This window comes from Coregonus clupeaformis, unplaced genomic scaffold (assembly GCF_020615455.1).
Source record: "Coregonus clupeaformis isolate EN_2021a unplaced genomic scaffold, ASM2061545v1 scaf0099, whole genome shotgun sequence".
Taxonomy (NCBI): Eukaryota; Metazoa; Chordata; class Actinopteri; order Salmoniformes; family Salmonidae; genus Coregonus; species Coregonus clupeaformis.
Window position 1 is genome coordinate 473,003 of NW_025533554.1, and position 15,492 is coordinate 488,494.

Here is a 15,492-nt window from a genome sequence, read left to right on the forward strand (position 1 = left end):
AGAGACGGGAGACAGACGTACACAGAAAGAGAGATGGTAGATAGGAAGACAGAGAGAGAAGGGAGAGAGGAAGACAGAGAGAGAGCGACTGGAGAGAGGGAGACAGACAGAGACACGGGAGAGAGAATGTCAGAGAGAGAGACTGTAGTGAGGGAGTCATACAAAGAGATACAGGAGAAAGGGAGACAGGCAGAGACACGGGAAAGAGGAAGTCAGAGAGAGACGGTAGTGAGGGAGACATAGAGAGAGATGGGAGAGAGGGAGACAGAGAGAGAGAAGGGAGAGAGGGAGACAGAGAGAAAGAGATGGGAGAGAGGGATACAGACAGAGACAAAGGAGAGAGAAAGTCAGAGAGAGAGGCTGTAGTGAGGGAGACATAGAGAGAGAGACTGGAGAGAGGGAGACAGACAGAGACACGGGAGAGAGGAAGTCAGAGAGAGATGGTAGTGAGGGAGACATAGAGAGAGAGACGGGAGAGAGGGAGACAGAGAGAGAGAAGGGAGAGGGAGACAGAGAGTCAGGAGAGAGGTAGACAGAGAGAGAGAGTGACGGGAGAGAGGGAGACAGAGAGACAGCGAGACGGGGAGAGAGGGAGACAGAGATAGAGATAGAGACGTGAGAGGGAAGTAGACAGAGAGAGAGACTGGAGAGAGAAGGAGACAGATATAGAGAGAAGGGAGAGAGGATGACAGAGAGAGAGAGAGACTGGAGATAGAAAGACAGATAGAGAAAGACGGGAGAGAAGGAGACAGAGCGAGAGAGACAGGAGAGAGAGGAAGACAAGGAGAGAGAGACGGGACAGAGGAAGACAGAGAGATAGAGACTGGAGCGAGAGGGAGAGGGAGACAGAGAAAGAGAGATGGGAGACAGAGGAAGACAGAGAGAGAGACGGGAGGGAGAGGGAGACAGAGAGAGAGAGATGGGAGAGAGGTAGACAGAGAGAGAGACGCGAGAGAGGGAGTCAGAGAAAGAGAGAAGGGATAGAGAAAGACAAAGAGAGAGAGGAAAACAGAAAAAGAGAGACGGGAGCGAAGGAGACAGAGAGAGAGAGAGACGGAGAGAGGGAGACAGAGAGAGAGATGAGAGAGAGGAAGACAGACAGAGAGAGACAGGAGAGAGGGAGAAGGAGAGTGTAGCTCAGTTGGTAGAGCATGGCGTTTGAAACGGCAGGGTTGTGGGTTCGTTTCCCAAGGGGGACCAGTATGAAAAAAAATATATGTATGCACTCACTAACTGTAAGTGAGAGTGAGACAGGAGAGAGGGAGACAGAGAGAGAGAGATGGGAGAGTGGAAGAGAGATAGAGAGACAGGAGAGAGGGAGACAATGAGAGAGAGGTAGACAGAGAGAGAGAGAGGGGAGAGAGAGGAAGACAGATAGAGAGATACAGGAGAGAGGAAGACAGAGAGAGAGAGAGAGACTGAAGTGAGGAGAGACGAGGAAGACAGAGAGAGAGACAGGAGAGTGGAAGAGAGAGAGAGAGAGAGAGATGTGAGAGAGAGGGAGATAGAGAGGGAGACAGAGAGAAAGAGACGGGAGAGAGAGTAAGACAGAGAGTGAGAGACTGGGGAGAGAGGGAGACACAGAGAGAGAAACATGAGAGAGAGAGAGAGACGGGGAGAGAGAGGAAGACAGAGAGAGAGAGACTGGAGTGAGGGAGAGATAGAGACTGGAGTGAGGAAGACAGAGAGGGAGACAGAGAGAGAGAGAGAGAGAGAGAGAGGAGAGTGGAAGAGAGAGAGAAAGAGACAGGAGAGAGGGAAACAATGAGAGAGAGAGAATGAGAGAGAGTAAGAGAGAGAGACGGGAGAGAGGAAGACAGAGAAAGAGAGAGACTGGAGTGAGGAAAACAGAGAGAGAGAGACGAGAGGGAGACAGAGAGAGAGAGAATGGAGAGAGGAAGACAGAGAGAGAGAGAGAGAGACTAGAGAGAGGAAGACAGATATAGAGAGAGACGGGATAGAGGAAGACAGAGAGAGAGACTGGAGAAATGAAAACAGAGTGAATGAGACAGGATAGATGAAGACAGAGAGAGAGAGACTGGAGCGAGGGGAAACGGGGGAAGAAAAAGAGCAACACAAACAACAACAGCTCCTTAACATCTTAGTTGTGATTAGGAAACTAAGTGCTCTTTCTCTCTCTCTCTCTCTCTCTCTCTTTACCTCTCTCTCTCCTTTCATCATCTCATCTCAGTCCTATCTATTTCTGTGTGTTAGTTTCCCTCTCTCCTTTGTCTCTCTTGCTCTCTATCCATTCGCGCTCTGTGATTACTCACCTTTTTTTGGGTAGTCAGAGATTGCAAAATCTTCTCTCCGCCCCATGGCAAAATGTGCAGAAATGTAGCAAACTTGCTTTGAAACTGCAAACTTTTCTCTACATCCCATTGCAAAATGTGTATAATTGCATCAAACTTGCTTTAAAACTGCAAGATTTTCTGTACACCCCATTGCAAAACGTGTATAATTGCAGCAAACTTGCTTGCACGCATGACTGTAAGTCGCTTTGGATAAAAGCGTCTGCTAAATGGCATATTATTATTATTATTATTAAAACAGCAACATTTTCTGTAAGCCCCATTGCAAAATGTGGGGGGTATGCACATGTGGGTACGCAGTACTACGGCCCCTCATGTAGAGTTCAGATTTTTGGTGGCCCCCAACCCTGAGATAGGGATGCTCTAATGACAGGGATCCTATGATAAATATTCTTCCTGGCTCTTACACCTCACTTCTAGTCTCCATTATCAATCTACACCGTCTGTCTGTGGTTTGAATGGAGGGAACCTGGCTCTCAGCCCATCTCATTTCTAAAATACTTGAGTTACCAGATAAGTGGAGCATTAGGAAAGTTAACATTATTCTAATGTCACACAGATATCAGGTAATGGGCAGGTGAAACGAACAGTGTTACAAAGGGAGGGAAGCTGTACAGAGTGGGTAATAGGGGATACTGCGTGTGTGCGTGCCTGCGTGTGTGTCTGTGTGCGTGCGTCTGATGTGTTGATGCATGTTCCTTTTCATGTATGTGTTTGAATGTGTGTATGTCAGTGTACGAGTGTGTGTATGTCAGTGTATAATTGTGGAAGTGTGTGTGGTTGTCTGGTGTGGAGGTTGCCGTTGCGGCTGTCGCACTGTACACCTGGCGACCGGTGTGTAATTGCCGTCATCAGGAGAGAGAGAGTGATGGCTGTGCGATTAATGAGCGGAGAGCGAAAGGCTGAAGATCAACTGCGAAAAGGTCAACAACCACACTTCTCCTCCAATTAATTATAGTATTTCATACAACAAAGCTTCTGCATTGAGCCCACTTACTGCTGGAGGACAGGGCAGAGCTCTCACATACAGATATACAAACACGCACACACACACACTCACACTTACACGCACACACACACACACACACACACAGAAATGTGTACAATCACATACTGTATACACAGACACAAAGACAAGGAGATTGGCACGCTACTGAGGAGAGGGACAGACACAGAGAAATGGAGATTGGAACACTACTGAGGAGAGGGACACAGAGACACGGAGATTGGAATACTACTGAGGAGAGGGACAGACACAGAGACATGGAGATTGGAACACTACTGAGGAGAGGGACAGACACAGAGACATGGAGATTGGAACACTACTGAGAAGAGGGACAAACACAGAGACATGGAGATTGGAACACTACTGAGAAGAGGGACAGACACAGAGACCTGGAGATTGGAACACTACAGAGGAGAAGGACAGAAACAGAGACGTAGAGATTGGAATGCTAATGAGGAGAGTGACAGACACAGAGACATGGAGATTGGAACACTACTGAGAAGAGGGACAGACACAGAGACATGGAGATTGGAACACTACTGAGAAGAGGGACAGACACAGAGACATGGAGATTGGAACACTACTGAGAAGAGGGACAGACACAGAGACCTGGAGATTGGAACACTACAGAGGAGAAGGACAGAAACAGAGACGTAGAGATTGGAATGCTAATGAGGAGAGTGACAGACACAGAGACATGGATATCGGAACACTACTGAGGAGAGGGACAGACACAGAGACATGGAGATTGGAACGATACTGAGGAGAGGGACAGACATTTTGACATGGAGATTGGAACACAACTGAGGAGAGGGACAGACACAGACAGAGAGACATGGAGATTGGAACGTTACTGAGGAGAGGGACATACACAGAGACTTGGAGATTGGAACACTACTGAGGAGAGGGACAGACACAGACACAGAGACATGGAAATTGGAACACTACTGAGGAGAGGGACAGACACAGATACATGGAGATTGGAACACTACTGAGGAGAGGGACAGACACAGACACAGAAACATGGAGATTGGAACACTACTGAGGAGAGGGACAGACACAGAGACTTGGAGATTGGAACACTACTGAGGAGAAGGACAGAAACAGACACAGAGACAAGGAGATTGGAACACTACTGAGGAGAAGGACAGACACAGAGACATGGAGATTGGAATGCTACTGAGAAAAGGGACAGACACAGAGACATGGAGATTGGAACACTACTGAGGAGACGGAAAAACACAGACACAGAGACATGGAGATTGGAACACTACTGAGGAGAGGGACGGACACAGAGACATGGAGATTGCAACGCTACTGAGGAGAGGGACAGACACAGAGACTTGAAGATTGGAACACTACTGAGGATAGGGACAAACACAGACACATGGAGATTGGAATGCTACTGAGAAAAGGGACAGACACAGAGACATGGAGATTGGAACACTACTGAGGAGATGGAAAAACACAGACACAGAGACATGGAGATTGGAACACTACTGAGGAGAGGGACAGACACAGAGACATGGAGATTGCAACGCTACTGAGGAGAGGGAAAGACACAGAGACTTGAAGATTGGAACACTACTGGGAAGAGGGACAAACACAGAGACATGGATATTGGAATGCTACTGAGAGAAGGACAGACACAGAGACATGGAGATTGGAACACTACTGAGGAGAAGTACAGACACAGAGACATGGAGATTGGAACACAACTGAGGAGATGGACAGACACAAACACAGAGACATGGAGATTGGAACGTTACTGAGGAGAGGGACATACACAGAGACAAAGACATGGAGACTGGAACACTACTGAGGAGATGGACAGACACAAACACAGAGACATGGAGATTGGAACGTTACTGAGGAGAGGGACATACACAGAGACAAAGACATGGAGATTGGAACAATACTGAGTAGAGGGACAGACACAGAGACATTGAGATTGGAACACTACTGAGAAGAGGGACAGACACAGAGACATGGAGATTGGAACACTACAGAGGAGAATGACAGACACAGAGACGTAGATATTGAAATGCTACTGAGGAGAGTGACAGACACAGAGAAATGGAGATTGGAACAAAACTGAGGAGAGGGACAGACACAGACACAGAGACATGGAGATTGGAACAATACTGAGGAGAGGGACAGACACAGAGACATGGAGATTGGAACAATACTGAGGAGAGGGACAGACACAGAGACATGGAGATTGGAACGATACTGAGGAGAGGGACAGATATTTAGACATGGAGATTGGAACAAAACTGAGGAGAGGGACAGACACAGACACAGAGACATGGAGATTGGAACGTTACTGAGGAGAGGGACATACACAGAGACATGGAAATTGGAACACTACTGAGGAGAGGGACAGACACAGACACAGATACATGGAAATTGGAACACTACTGAGGAGAGGGACAGACACAGATACATGGATATTGGAACACTACTGAGGAGAGGGACAGACACAGAGACTTGGCGATTGGAACACTACTGAGGAGAGGGACAGACACAGACACAGAGACATGGAGATTGGAACACTACTGAGGAGAGGGACAGACACATAGATATGGAGATTGGAACACTACTGAGGAGAGGGACAAACATAGACAGAGAGACATGGAGATTGGAACACTACTGAGGAGAGGGAAAAATACATACACATGGAGATTGGAACACTACTGAGTAGAGGGACAGACACAGAGACATTGAGATTGGAACACTACTGAGAAGAGGGACAGACACAGAGACATGGAGATTGGAACACTACAGAGGAGAATGACAGACACAGAGACGTAGATATTGAAATGCTACTGAGGAGAGTGACAGACACAGAGACATGGATATTGGAACACTACTGAGGAGAAGGACAGACACAGAGACATGGAGATTGGAACACTACTGAGGAGAGGGACAGACACAGAGAAATGGATATTAGAACGCTACTGAGGAGAGGGACAGACACAGAGACAATGAGATTGGAACAAAACTGAGGAGAGGGACAGACACAGACACAGAGACATGGAGATTGGAACGCTATTGAGGAGAGGGACAGACACAAACACATGGAGATTGGAAGACTACTGAGGAGAGGGACAGACACAGAGACATGGAGATTGGAACACTACTGAGGAGAGGGACAGACACATAGACACAGAGATTGGAACACTACTGAGGAGAGGGACAGACACAGACAAAGAGACATGGAGATTGGAACACTACTGAGTAGAGGGAAAAATACAGACACGTGGAGATTGTAAAGCTACAGAGGAGAGGGACAGACACAGAGACATTGAGATTGGAATGCTACTGAGGAGAGGGACAGACACGGAGACATGGAGATAGAACACTACTGAGGAGAGGGACAGACACAGAGACATGGAGATTGGAACACTACTGAGGATAGGGACAAACAGAGAAATAGACATGGAGATTGGAACACTACTGAGGAGAGGGACAGACACAGACACATGGAGATTGGAACACTACTGATGAGAGGGACAGACACAGAGACATGGAGATTGGAATGCTACTGAGAAAAGGGACAGACACAGAGACATGGAGATTGGAACACTACTGAGGAGAGGGACAGACACAGAGACATGGACATTGCAACGCTACTGAGGAGAGGGACAGACACAGAGACATGGACATTTCAACGCTACTGAGGAGAGGGACAGACACAGAGACTGAAGATTGGAACACTACTGGGGAGAGGGAAAAACACAGACACAGCGACATGGAGATTGGAATGCTACTGAGAGAGGGACAGACAAAGAGACATGGAGTTTAGAACACTACTGAGGAGAGGGACCGAGACATGGAGATTGGAACACTACTGAGGAGAAGTACAGACACAGAGACATGGAGATTGGAACACAACTGAGGAGAGGGACAGACACAAACACAGAGATATGGAGATTGGAACGTTACTGAGGTGAGGGACAGACACAGAGACAAAGACATGGAGATTGGAACACTACAGATGAGATGGACAGACACAGACACAGAGACATGGAGATTGGAACAATACTGAGTAGAGGGACAGACACAGATACATTGAGATTGGAACACTACTGAGAAGAGGGACAGACACAGAGACATGGAGATTGGAACACTACAGAGGAGAATGACAGACACTGAGACGTAGATATTGAAATGCTACTGAGGAGAGTGACAGACACAGAGACATGGATATTGGAACACTACTGAGGAGAGGGACAGACACAGAGAAATGGAGATTTGAACGATACTGAGGAGAGAGACTAACACAGAGACATGGAGATTGGAACACTACTGAGGAGATGGAAAAACACAGACACAGAGACATGGAGATTGGAACACTACTGAGGAGAGGGACAGACACAGATACATGGACATTGCAACGCTACTGGGGAGAGGGACAAACACAGCGACATGGAGATTGGAATGCTACTGAGAGAGGGACAGACACAGAGACATGGAGTTTAGAACACTACTGAGGAGAGGGACAGTGACATGGAGATTTGAACACACTGAGGAGAAGTACAGACACAGAGACATGGAGATTGGAACACAACTGAGGAGAGGGACAGACACAAACACAGAGATATGGAGATTGGAACGTTACTGAGGTGAGGGACAGACACAGAGACAAAGACATGGATATTGGAACACCACAGAGGAGATGGACAGACACAGACACAGAAACATGGAGATTGGAACAATACTGAGTAGAGGGACAGACACAGATACATTGAGATTGGAACACTACTGTGAAGAGGGACAGACACAGAGACATTGAGATTGGAACACTACAGAGGAGAATGACAGACACAGAGACGTAGATATTGAAATGCTACTGAGGAGAGTGACAGACACAGAGACATGGATATTGGAACACTACTGAGGAGAGGGACAGACACAGAGAAATGGAGATTTGAACGATACTGAGGAGAGAGACTAACACAGAGACATGGAGATTGGAACACTACTGAGGAGATGGAAAAACACAGACACAGAGACATGGAGATTGGAACACTACTGAGGAGAGGGACAGACACAGATACATGGACATTGCAACGCTACTGGGGAGAGGGACAAACACAGCGACATGGAGATTGGAATGCTACTGAGAGAGGGACAGACACAGAGACATGGAGTTTAGAACACTACTGAGGAGAGGGACAGTGACATGGAGATTTGAACACTACTGAGGAGAAGTACAGACACAGAGACATGGAGATTGGAACACAACTGAGGAGAGGGACAGACACAAACACAGAGATATGGAGATTGGAACGTTACTGAGGTGAGGGACAGACACAGAGACAAAGACATGGATATTGGAACACCACAGAGGAGATGGACAGACACAGACACAGAAACATGGAGATTGGAACAATACTGAGTAGAGGGACAGACACAGATACATTGAGATTGGAACACTACTGTGAAGAGGGACAGACACAGAGACATTGAGATTGGAACACTACAGAGGAGAATGACAGACACAGAGACGTAGATATTGAAATGCTACTGAGGAGAGTGACAGACACAGAGACATGGAGATTGGAACACTACTGAGGAGATGGACAGACACATAGACATGGAGATTGGAACACTACTGAGGAGAGGGACAGACATAGACAGAGAGACATGGAGATTGGAACACTACAGAGGAGAGGGAATAATACAGACACGTGGAGATTGTAAAGCTACTGAGGAGAGGGACAGACACAGAGACATGGAGATTGGAATGCTACTGAGGAGAGGGACAGACACAGACACATGGAGATTGGAACACTACTGAGTAGAGGGACAGACACAGAGACATTGAGATTGGAACACTACTGAGAAGAGGGACAGACAGAGACATGGAGATTGGAACACTACAGAGGTGAATGACATACACAGAGACGTAGATATTGAAATATTACTGAGGAGAGTGACAGACACAGAGACATGGATATTGGAACACTACTGAGGAGAGGGACAGACACAGAGAAATGGAGATTAGAACGCTACTGAGGAGAGGGAGAGACACAGAGACAATGAGATTGGAACACAACTGAGGAGAGGGACAGACACAGACACAGAGACATGTAGATTGGAACACTACTGAGGAGAGGGACAGACACAGAAAAATGGAGATTGGAACGATACTGAGGAGAGGGACAGACATTTAGACATGGAGATTGGAACACAACTGAGGAGAGGGACAGACACAGACACAGAGACATGGAGATTTGAACGGTACTGAGGAGAGGGACAGACACAAACACATGGAGATTGGAACACTACTGAGGAGAGGGACAGACACAGAGACATGGAGATTGGAACACTACTGAGGAGAGGGACAGACACATAGACATGGAGATTGGAACACTACTGAGGAGAGGGACAGACATAGACAAAGAGACATGGAGATTGGAACACTACTGAGGAGAGGGAAAATACAGACACGTGCAGATTGTAAAGCTACAGAGGAGAGGGACAGACACAGAGACATGGATATTGGAATGCTACTGAGGAGAGGGACAGACACGGAGACATGGAGATAGAACACTACTGAGGAGAGGGACAGACACAGAGACATGGAGATTGGAACACTACTGAGGATAGGGACAAACAGAGAAATAGATATGGAGATTGGAACACTACTGAGGAGAGGGACAGACACAGACACATGGAGATTGGAACACTACTGATGAGAGTGACAGACACAGAGACATGGAGATTGGAATGCTACTGAGAAAAGGGACAGACACAGAGAAATGGAGATTGGAACACTACTGAGGAGACGGAAAAACACAGACACAGAGACATGGAGATTGGAACACTACTGAGGAGAGGGACAGACACAGATACATGGACATTGCAACGCTACTGGGGAGAGGGACAAACACAGCGACATGGAGATTGGAATGCTACTGAGAGAGGGACAGACACAGAGACATGGAGTTTAGAACACTACTGAGGAGAGGGACAGTGACATGGAGATTGGAACACTACTGAGGAGAAGTACAGACACAGAGACATGGAGATTGGAACACAACTGAGGAGAGGGACAGACACAAACACAGAGATATGGAGATTGGAACGTTACTGAGGTGAGGGACAGACACAGAGACAAAGACATGGAGATTGGAACACCACAGAGGAGATGGACAGACACAGACACAGAGACATGGAGATTGGAACAATACTGAGTAGAGGGACAGACACAGATACATTGAGATTGGAACACTACTGTGAAGAGGGACAGACACAGAGACATTGAGATTGGAACACTACAGAGGAGAATGACAGACACAGAGACGTAGATATTGAAATGCTACTGAGGAGAGTGACAGACACAGAGACATGGATATTGGAACACTACTGAGGAGAGGGACAGACACAGAGAAATGGAGATTGGAACGCTACTGAGGAGAGGGACAGACATTCAGACACAGAGACATGGAGATTGGAACACTACTGAGGAGAGGGACAGACACAGAGACAATGAGATTGGAACACAACTGAGGAGAGGGACAGACACAGACACAGAGACATGGAGATTGGAACAATACTGAGGAGAGGGACAGACACAGAGACATGGAGATTGGAAACACTACTGAGGAGAGGGACAGTAGACAAAGAGACATGGAGATTGGAACGATACTGAGGAGAGGGACAGACATTTGACATGGAGATTGGAAACATACTGAGGAGAGGGACAGACACAGACACAGAGACATGGAGATTGGAACACTACTGAGGAGAGGGACAGACACAGACACATGGAGATTGGAACACCACTGAGGAGAGGGACAGACACAGAGACATGGAGATTGGAACACTACTGAGGAGAGGGACAGACACATAGACATGGAGATTGGAACACTACTGAGGAGAGGGACAGACATAGACAAAGAGACATGGAGATTGGAACACTACTGAGGAGAGGGAAAAATACAGACACGTGCAGATTGTAAAGCTACAGAGGAGAGGGACAGACACAGATACATGGATATTGGAATGCTACTGAGGAGAGGGACAGACACGGAGACATGAAGATAGAACACTACTGAGGAGAGGGACAGACACAGAGACATGGAGATTGGAACACTACTGAGGATAGGGACAAACAGAGAGATAGACATGAGATTGGAACACACTGAGGAGACGGAAAAGCACAGACACAGAGACATGGAGATTGGAACACTACTGAGGAGAGGGACAGACACAGATACATGGACATTGCAACGCTACTGGGGAGAGGGACAAACACAGAAATAGACATGGAAATTGGAACACTACTGAGGAGAGGGACAGACACAGACACATGGAGATTGGAACACTACTGAGGAGAGTGACAGACACAGAGACATGGAGATTGGAATGCTACTGAGAGAGGGACAGACACAGAGACATGGAGTTTAGAACACTACTGAGGAGAGGGACAGTAGACATGGAGATTGGAACACTACTGAGAGAGAGAAGAGACACAGAGACATGGAGATTGGAACACAACTGAGGAGAGGGACAGACACAAACACAGGATATGGAGATTGGAACGCTACTGAGGTGAGGGACAGACAGAGACAAAGACATGGAGATTGGAACACCACAGAGGAGATGGACAGACACAGACACAGAGACATGGAGATTGGAACAATACTGAGTAGAGGGACAGACACAGATACATTGAGATTGGAACACTACTGTGAAGAGGGACAGACACAGAGACATGGAGTTTAGAACACTACTGAGGAGAGGGACAGTGACATGGAGATTGGAACACTACTGAGGAGAAGTACAGACACAGAGACATGGAGATTGGAACACAACTGAGGAGAGGGACAGACACAAACACAGAGATATGGAGATTGGAACGTTACTGAGGTGAGGGACAGACACAGAGACAAAGACATGGAGATTGGAACACCACAGAGGAGATGGACAGACACAGACACAGAGACATGGAGATTGGAACAATACTGAGGAGAGGGACAGACACAGATACATTGGACATTTGGAACACTACTGTGAAGAGGGACAGACACAGAGACATTGAGATTGGAACACTACAGAGGAGAATGACAGACACAGAGACGTAGATATTGAAATGCTACTGAGGAGAGTGACAAACAGAGACATGGATATTGGAACACTACTGAGGAGAGGGACAGACACAGAGAAATGGAGATTGGAACGCTACTGAGGAGAGGGACAGACTCAGAAACAGAGACATGGAGATTGGAACACTACTGAGGAGAGGGACAGACACAGAGACAATGAGATTGGAACACAACTGAGGAGAGGGACAGACACAGACACAGAGACATGGAGATTGGAACAATACTGAGGAGAGGGACAGACACAGAGACATGGAGATTGGAACACTACTGAGGAGAGGGACAGACACAGAGACATGGAGATTGGAACGATACTGAGGAGAGGGACAGACATTTAGACATGGAGATTGGAACACAACTGAGGAGAGGGACAGACACAGACACAGAGACATGGAGATTGGAACGCTACTGAGGAGAGGGACAGACACAAACACATGGAGATTGGAACACTACTGAGGAGAGGGACAGACACAGAGACATGGAGATTGGAACACTACTGAGGAGAGGGACAGACACATAGACATGGAGATTGGAACACTACTGAGGAGAGGGACAGACATAGACAAAGAGACATGGAGATTGGAACACTACTGAGGAGAGGGAAAAATACAGACACGTGCAGATTGTAAAGCTACAGAGGAGAGGGACAGACACAGAGACATGGATATTGGAATGCTACTGAGGAGAGGGACAGACACGGAGACATGGAGATAGAACACTACTGAGGAGAGGGACAGACACAGAGACATGGAGATTGGAACACTACTGAGGATAGGGACAAACAGAGAAATAGACATGGAGATTGGAACACTACTGAGGAGAGGGACAGACACAGACACATGGAGATTGGAACACTACTGATGAGAGTGACAGACACAGAGACATGGAGATTGGAATGCTACTGAGAAAGGGACAGACACAGAGACATGGAGATTGGAACACTACTGAGGAGACGGAAAAACACAGACACAGAGACATGGAGATTGGAACACTACTGAGGAGAGGGACAGACACAGATACATGGACATTGCAACACTACTGGGGAGAGGGACAAACAGAGACATGGAGATTGGAATGCTACTGAGAAAGGGACAGACACAGAGACATGGAGATTGGAACACTACTGAGGAGACGGAGAAACACAGACACAGAGACATGGAGATTGGAACACTACTGAGGAGAGGGACAGACACAGATACATGGACATTGCAACGCTACTGGGGAGAGGGACAAACAGAGAAATAGACATGGAGATTGGAACACTACTGAGGAGAGGGACAGACACAGACACATGGAGATTGGAACACTACTGATGAGAGTGACAGACACAGAGACATGGAGATTGGAATGCTACTGAGAGAGGGACAGACACAGAGACATGGAGTTTAGAACACTACTGAGGAGAGGGACAGTGACATGGAGATTGGAACACTACTGAGGAGAAGTACAGACACAGAGACATGGAGATTGGAACACAACTGAGGAGAGGGACAGACACAAACACAGAGATATGGAGATTGGAACGCTACTGAGGAGAGGGACAGACACAGAGACAAAGACATGGAGATTGGAACACCACAGAGGAGATGGACAGACACAGACACAGAGACATGGAGATTGGAACAATACTGAGTAGAGGGACAGACACAGATACATTGAGATTGGAACACTACTGTGAAGAGGGACAGACACAGAGACATTGAGATTGGAACACTACAGAGGAGAATGACAGACACAGAGACGTAGATATTGAAATGCTACTGAGGAGAGTGACAGACACAGAGACATGGATATTGGAACACTACTGAGGAGAGGGACAGACACAGAGAAATGGAGATTGGAACGCTACTGAGGAGAGGGACAGACATTCAGACACAGAGACATGGAGATTGGAACACTACTGAGGAGAGTGACAGACACAGATACATGGAGATTGGAACACTACTGAGGAGAGGGACAGACACAGACACAGAGACATGGAGATTGGAACACTACTGAGGAGACGGACAGACACATAGACATGGAGATTGGAACGCTGCTGAGGAGAGGGACAGACATAGACAAAGAGACATGGAGATTGGAACACTACAGAGGAGAGGGAAAAATACAGACATATGGAGATTGTAAAGATACTGAGGAGAGGGACAGACATTTAGACATAGAGATTAGAACACTACTGAGGAGAGGGACAGACACAGAGACATGGAGATTGGAACGCTACTGAGGAGAGGGACAGACACAGAGACATGGAGATTGGAACACTACTGAGGAGAGGGACAGACATTTAGACATGGAGATTGGAACACTACTGAGGAGAGGGACAGACACAGACACAGAAACATGAAGATTGGAACGCTACTGAGGAGAGGGACAGACACAGAGAAATGGAGATTGGAACACTACTGAGGAGAGGGACAGACACAGACACAGAGACATGGAGATTGGAACACTAATGAGGAGAGGGACAGACACAGAGACATGGAGATTGGAACACTACTGAGAAGAGGGACAGACACAAGAGACATGGAGATTGGAACACTACAGAGGAGAAGGACAGACACAGAGATGTAGAGATTGGAATGCTACTGATGAGAGTGACAGACACAGGGACATGGATATTGGAACACTGCTGAGGAGAGGGACAGACACAGAGACATGGAGATTGGAACGCTACTGAGGAGAGGGATAGACCTTTTGACATTGAAATTGGAACACAACTGAGGAGAGGGACAGACACAGACACAGAGACATGGTGATTGGAACGCTACTGAGGAGAGGGACAGACACGGAGACATGTAGATTGGAACACTACTGAGGAGAGGGACAGAAACAGACACAGAGACATGGAGATTGGAACACTACTGAGGAGAGGGACAGACACATAGACATGGAGATTGGAACACTATTGAGGAGAGAGACAGACATAGACAAAGAGACATGGAGATTGGAACACTAATGAGGAGAGGGACAGATACAGACACATAGGAGATTGGAACACTACTGAGGAAAGGGACAGACACAGAGACATGGAGACTGGAATGCTACTGAGAAAAGGGAC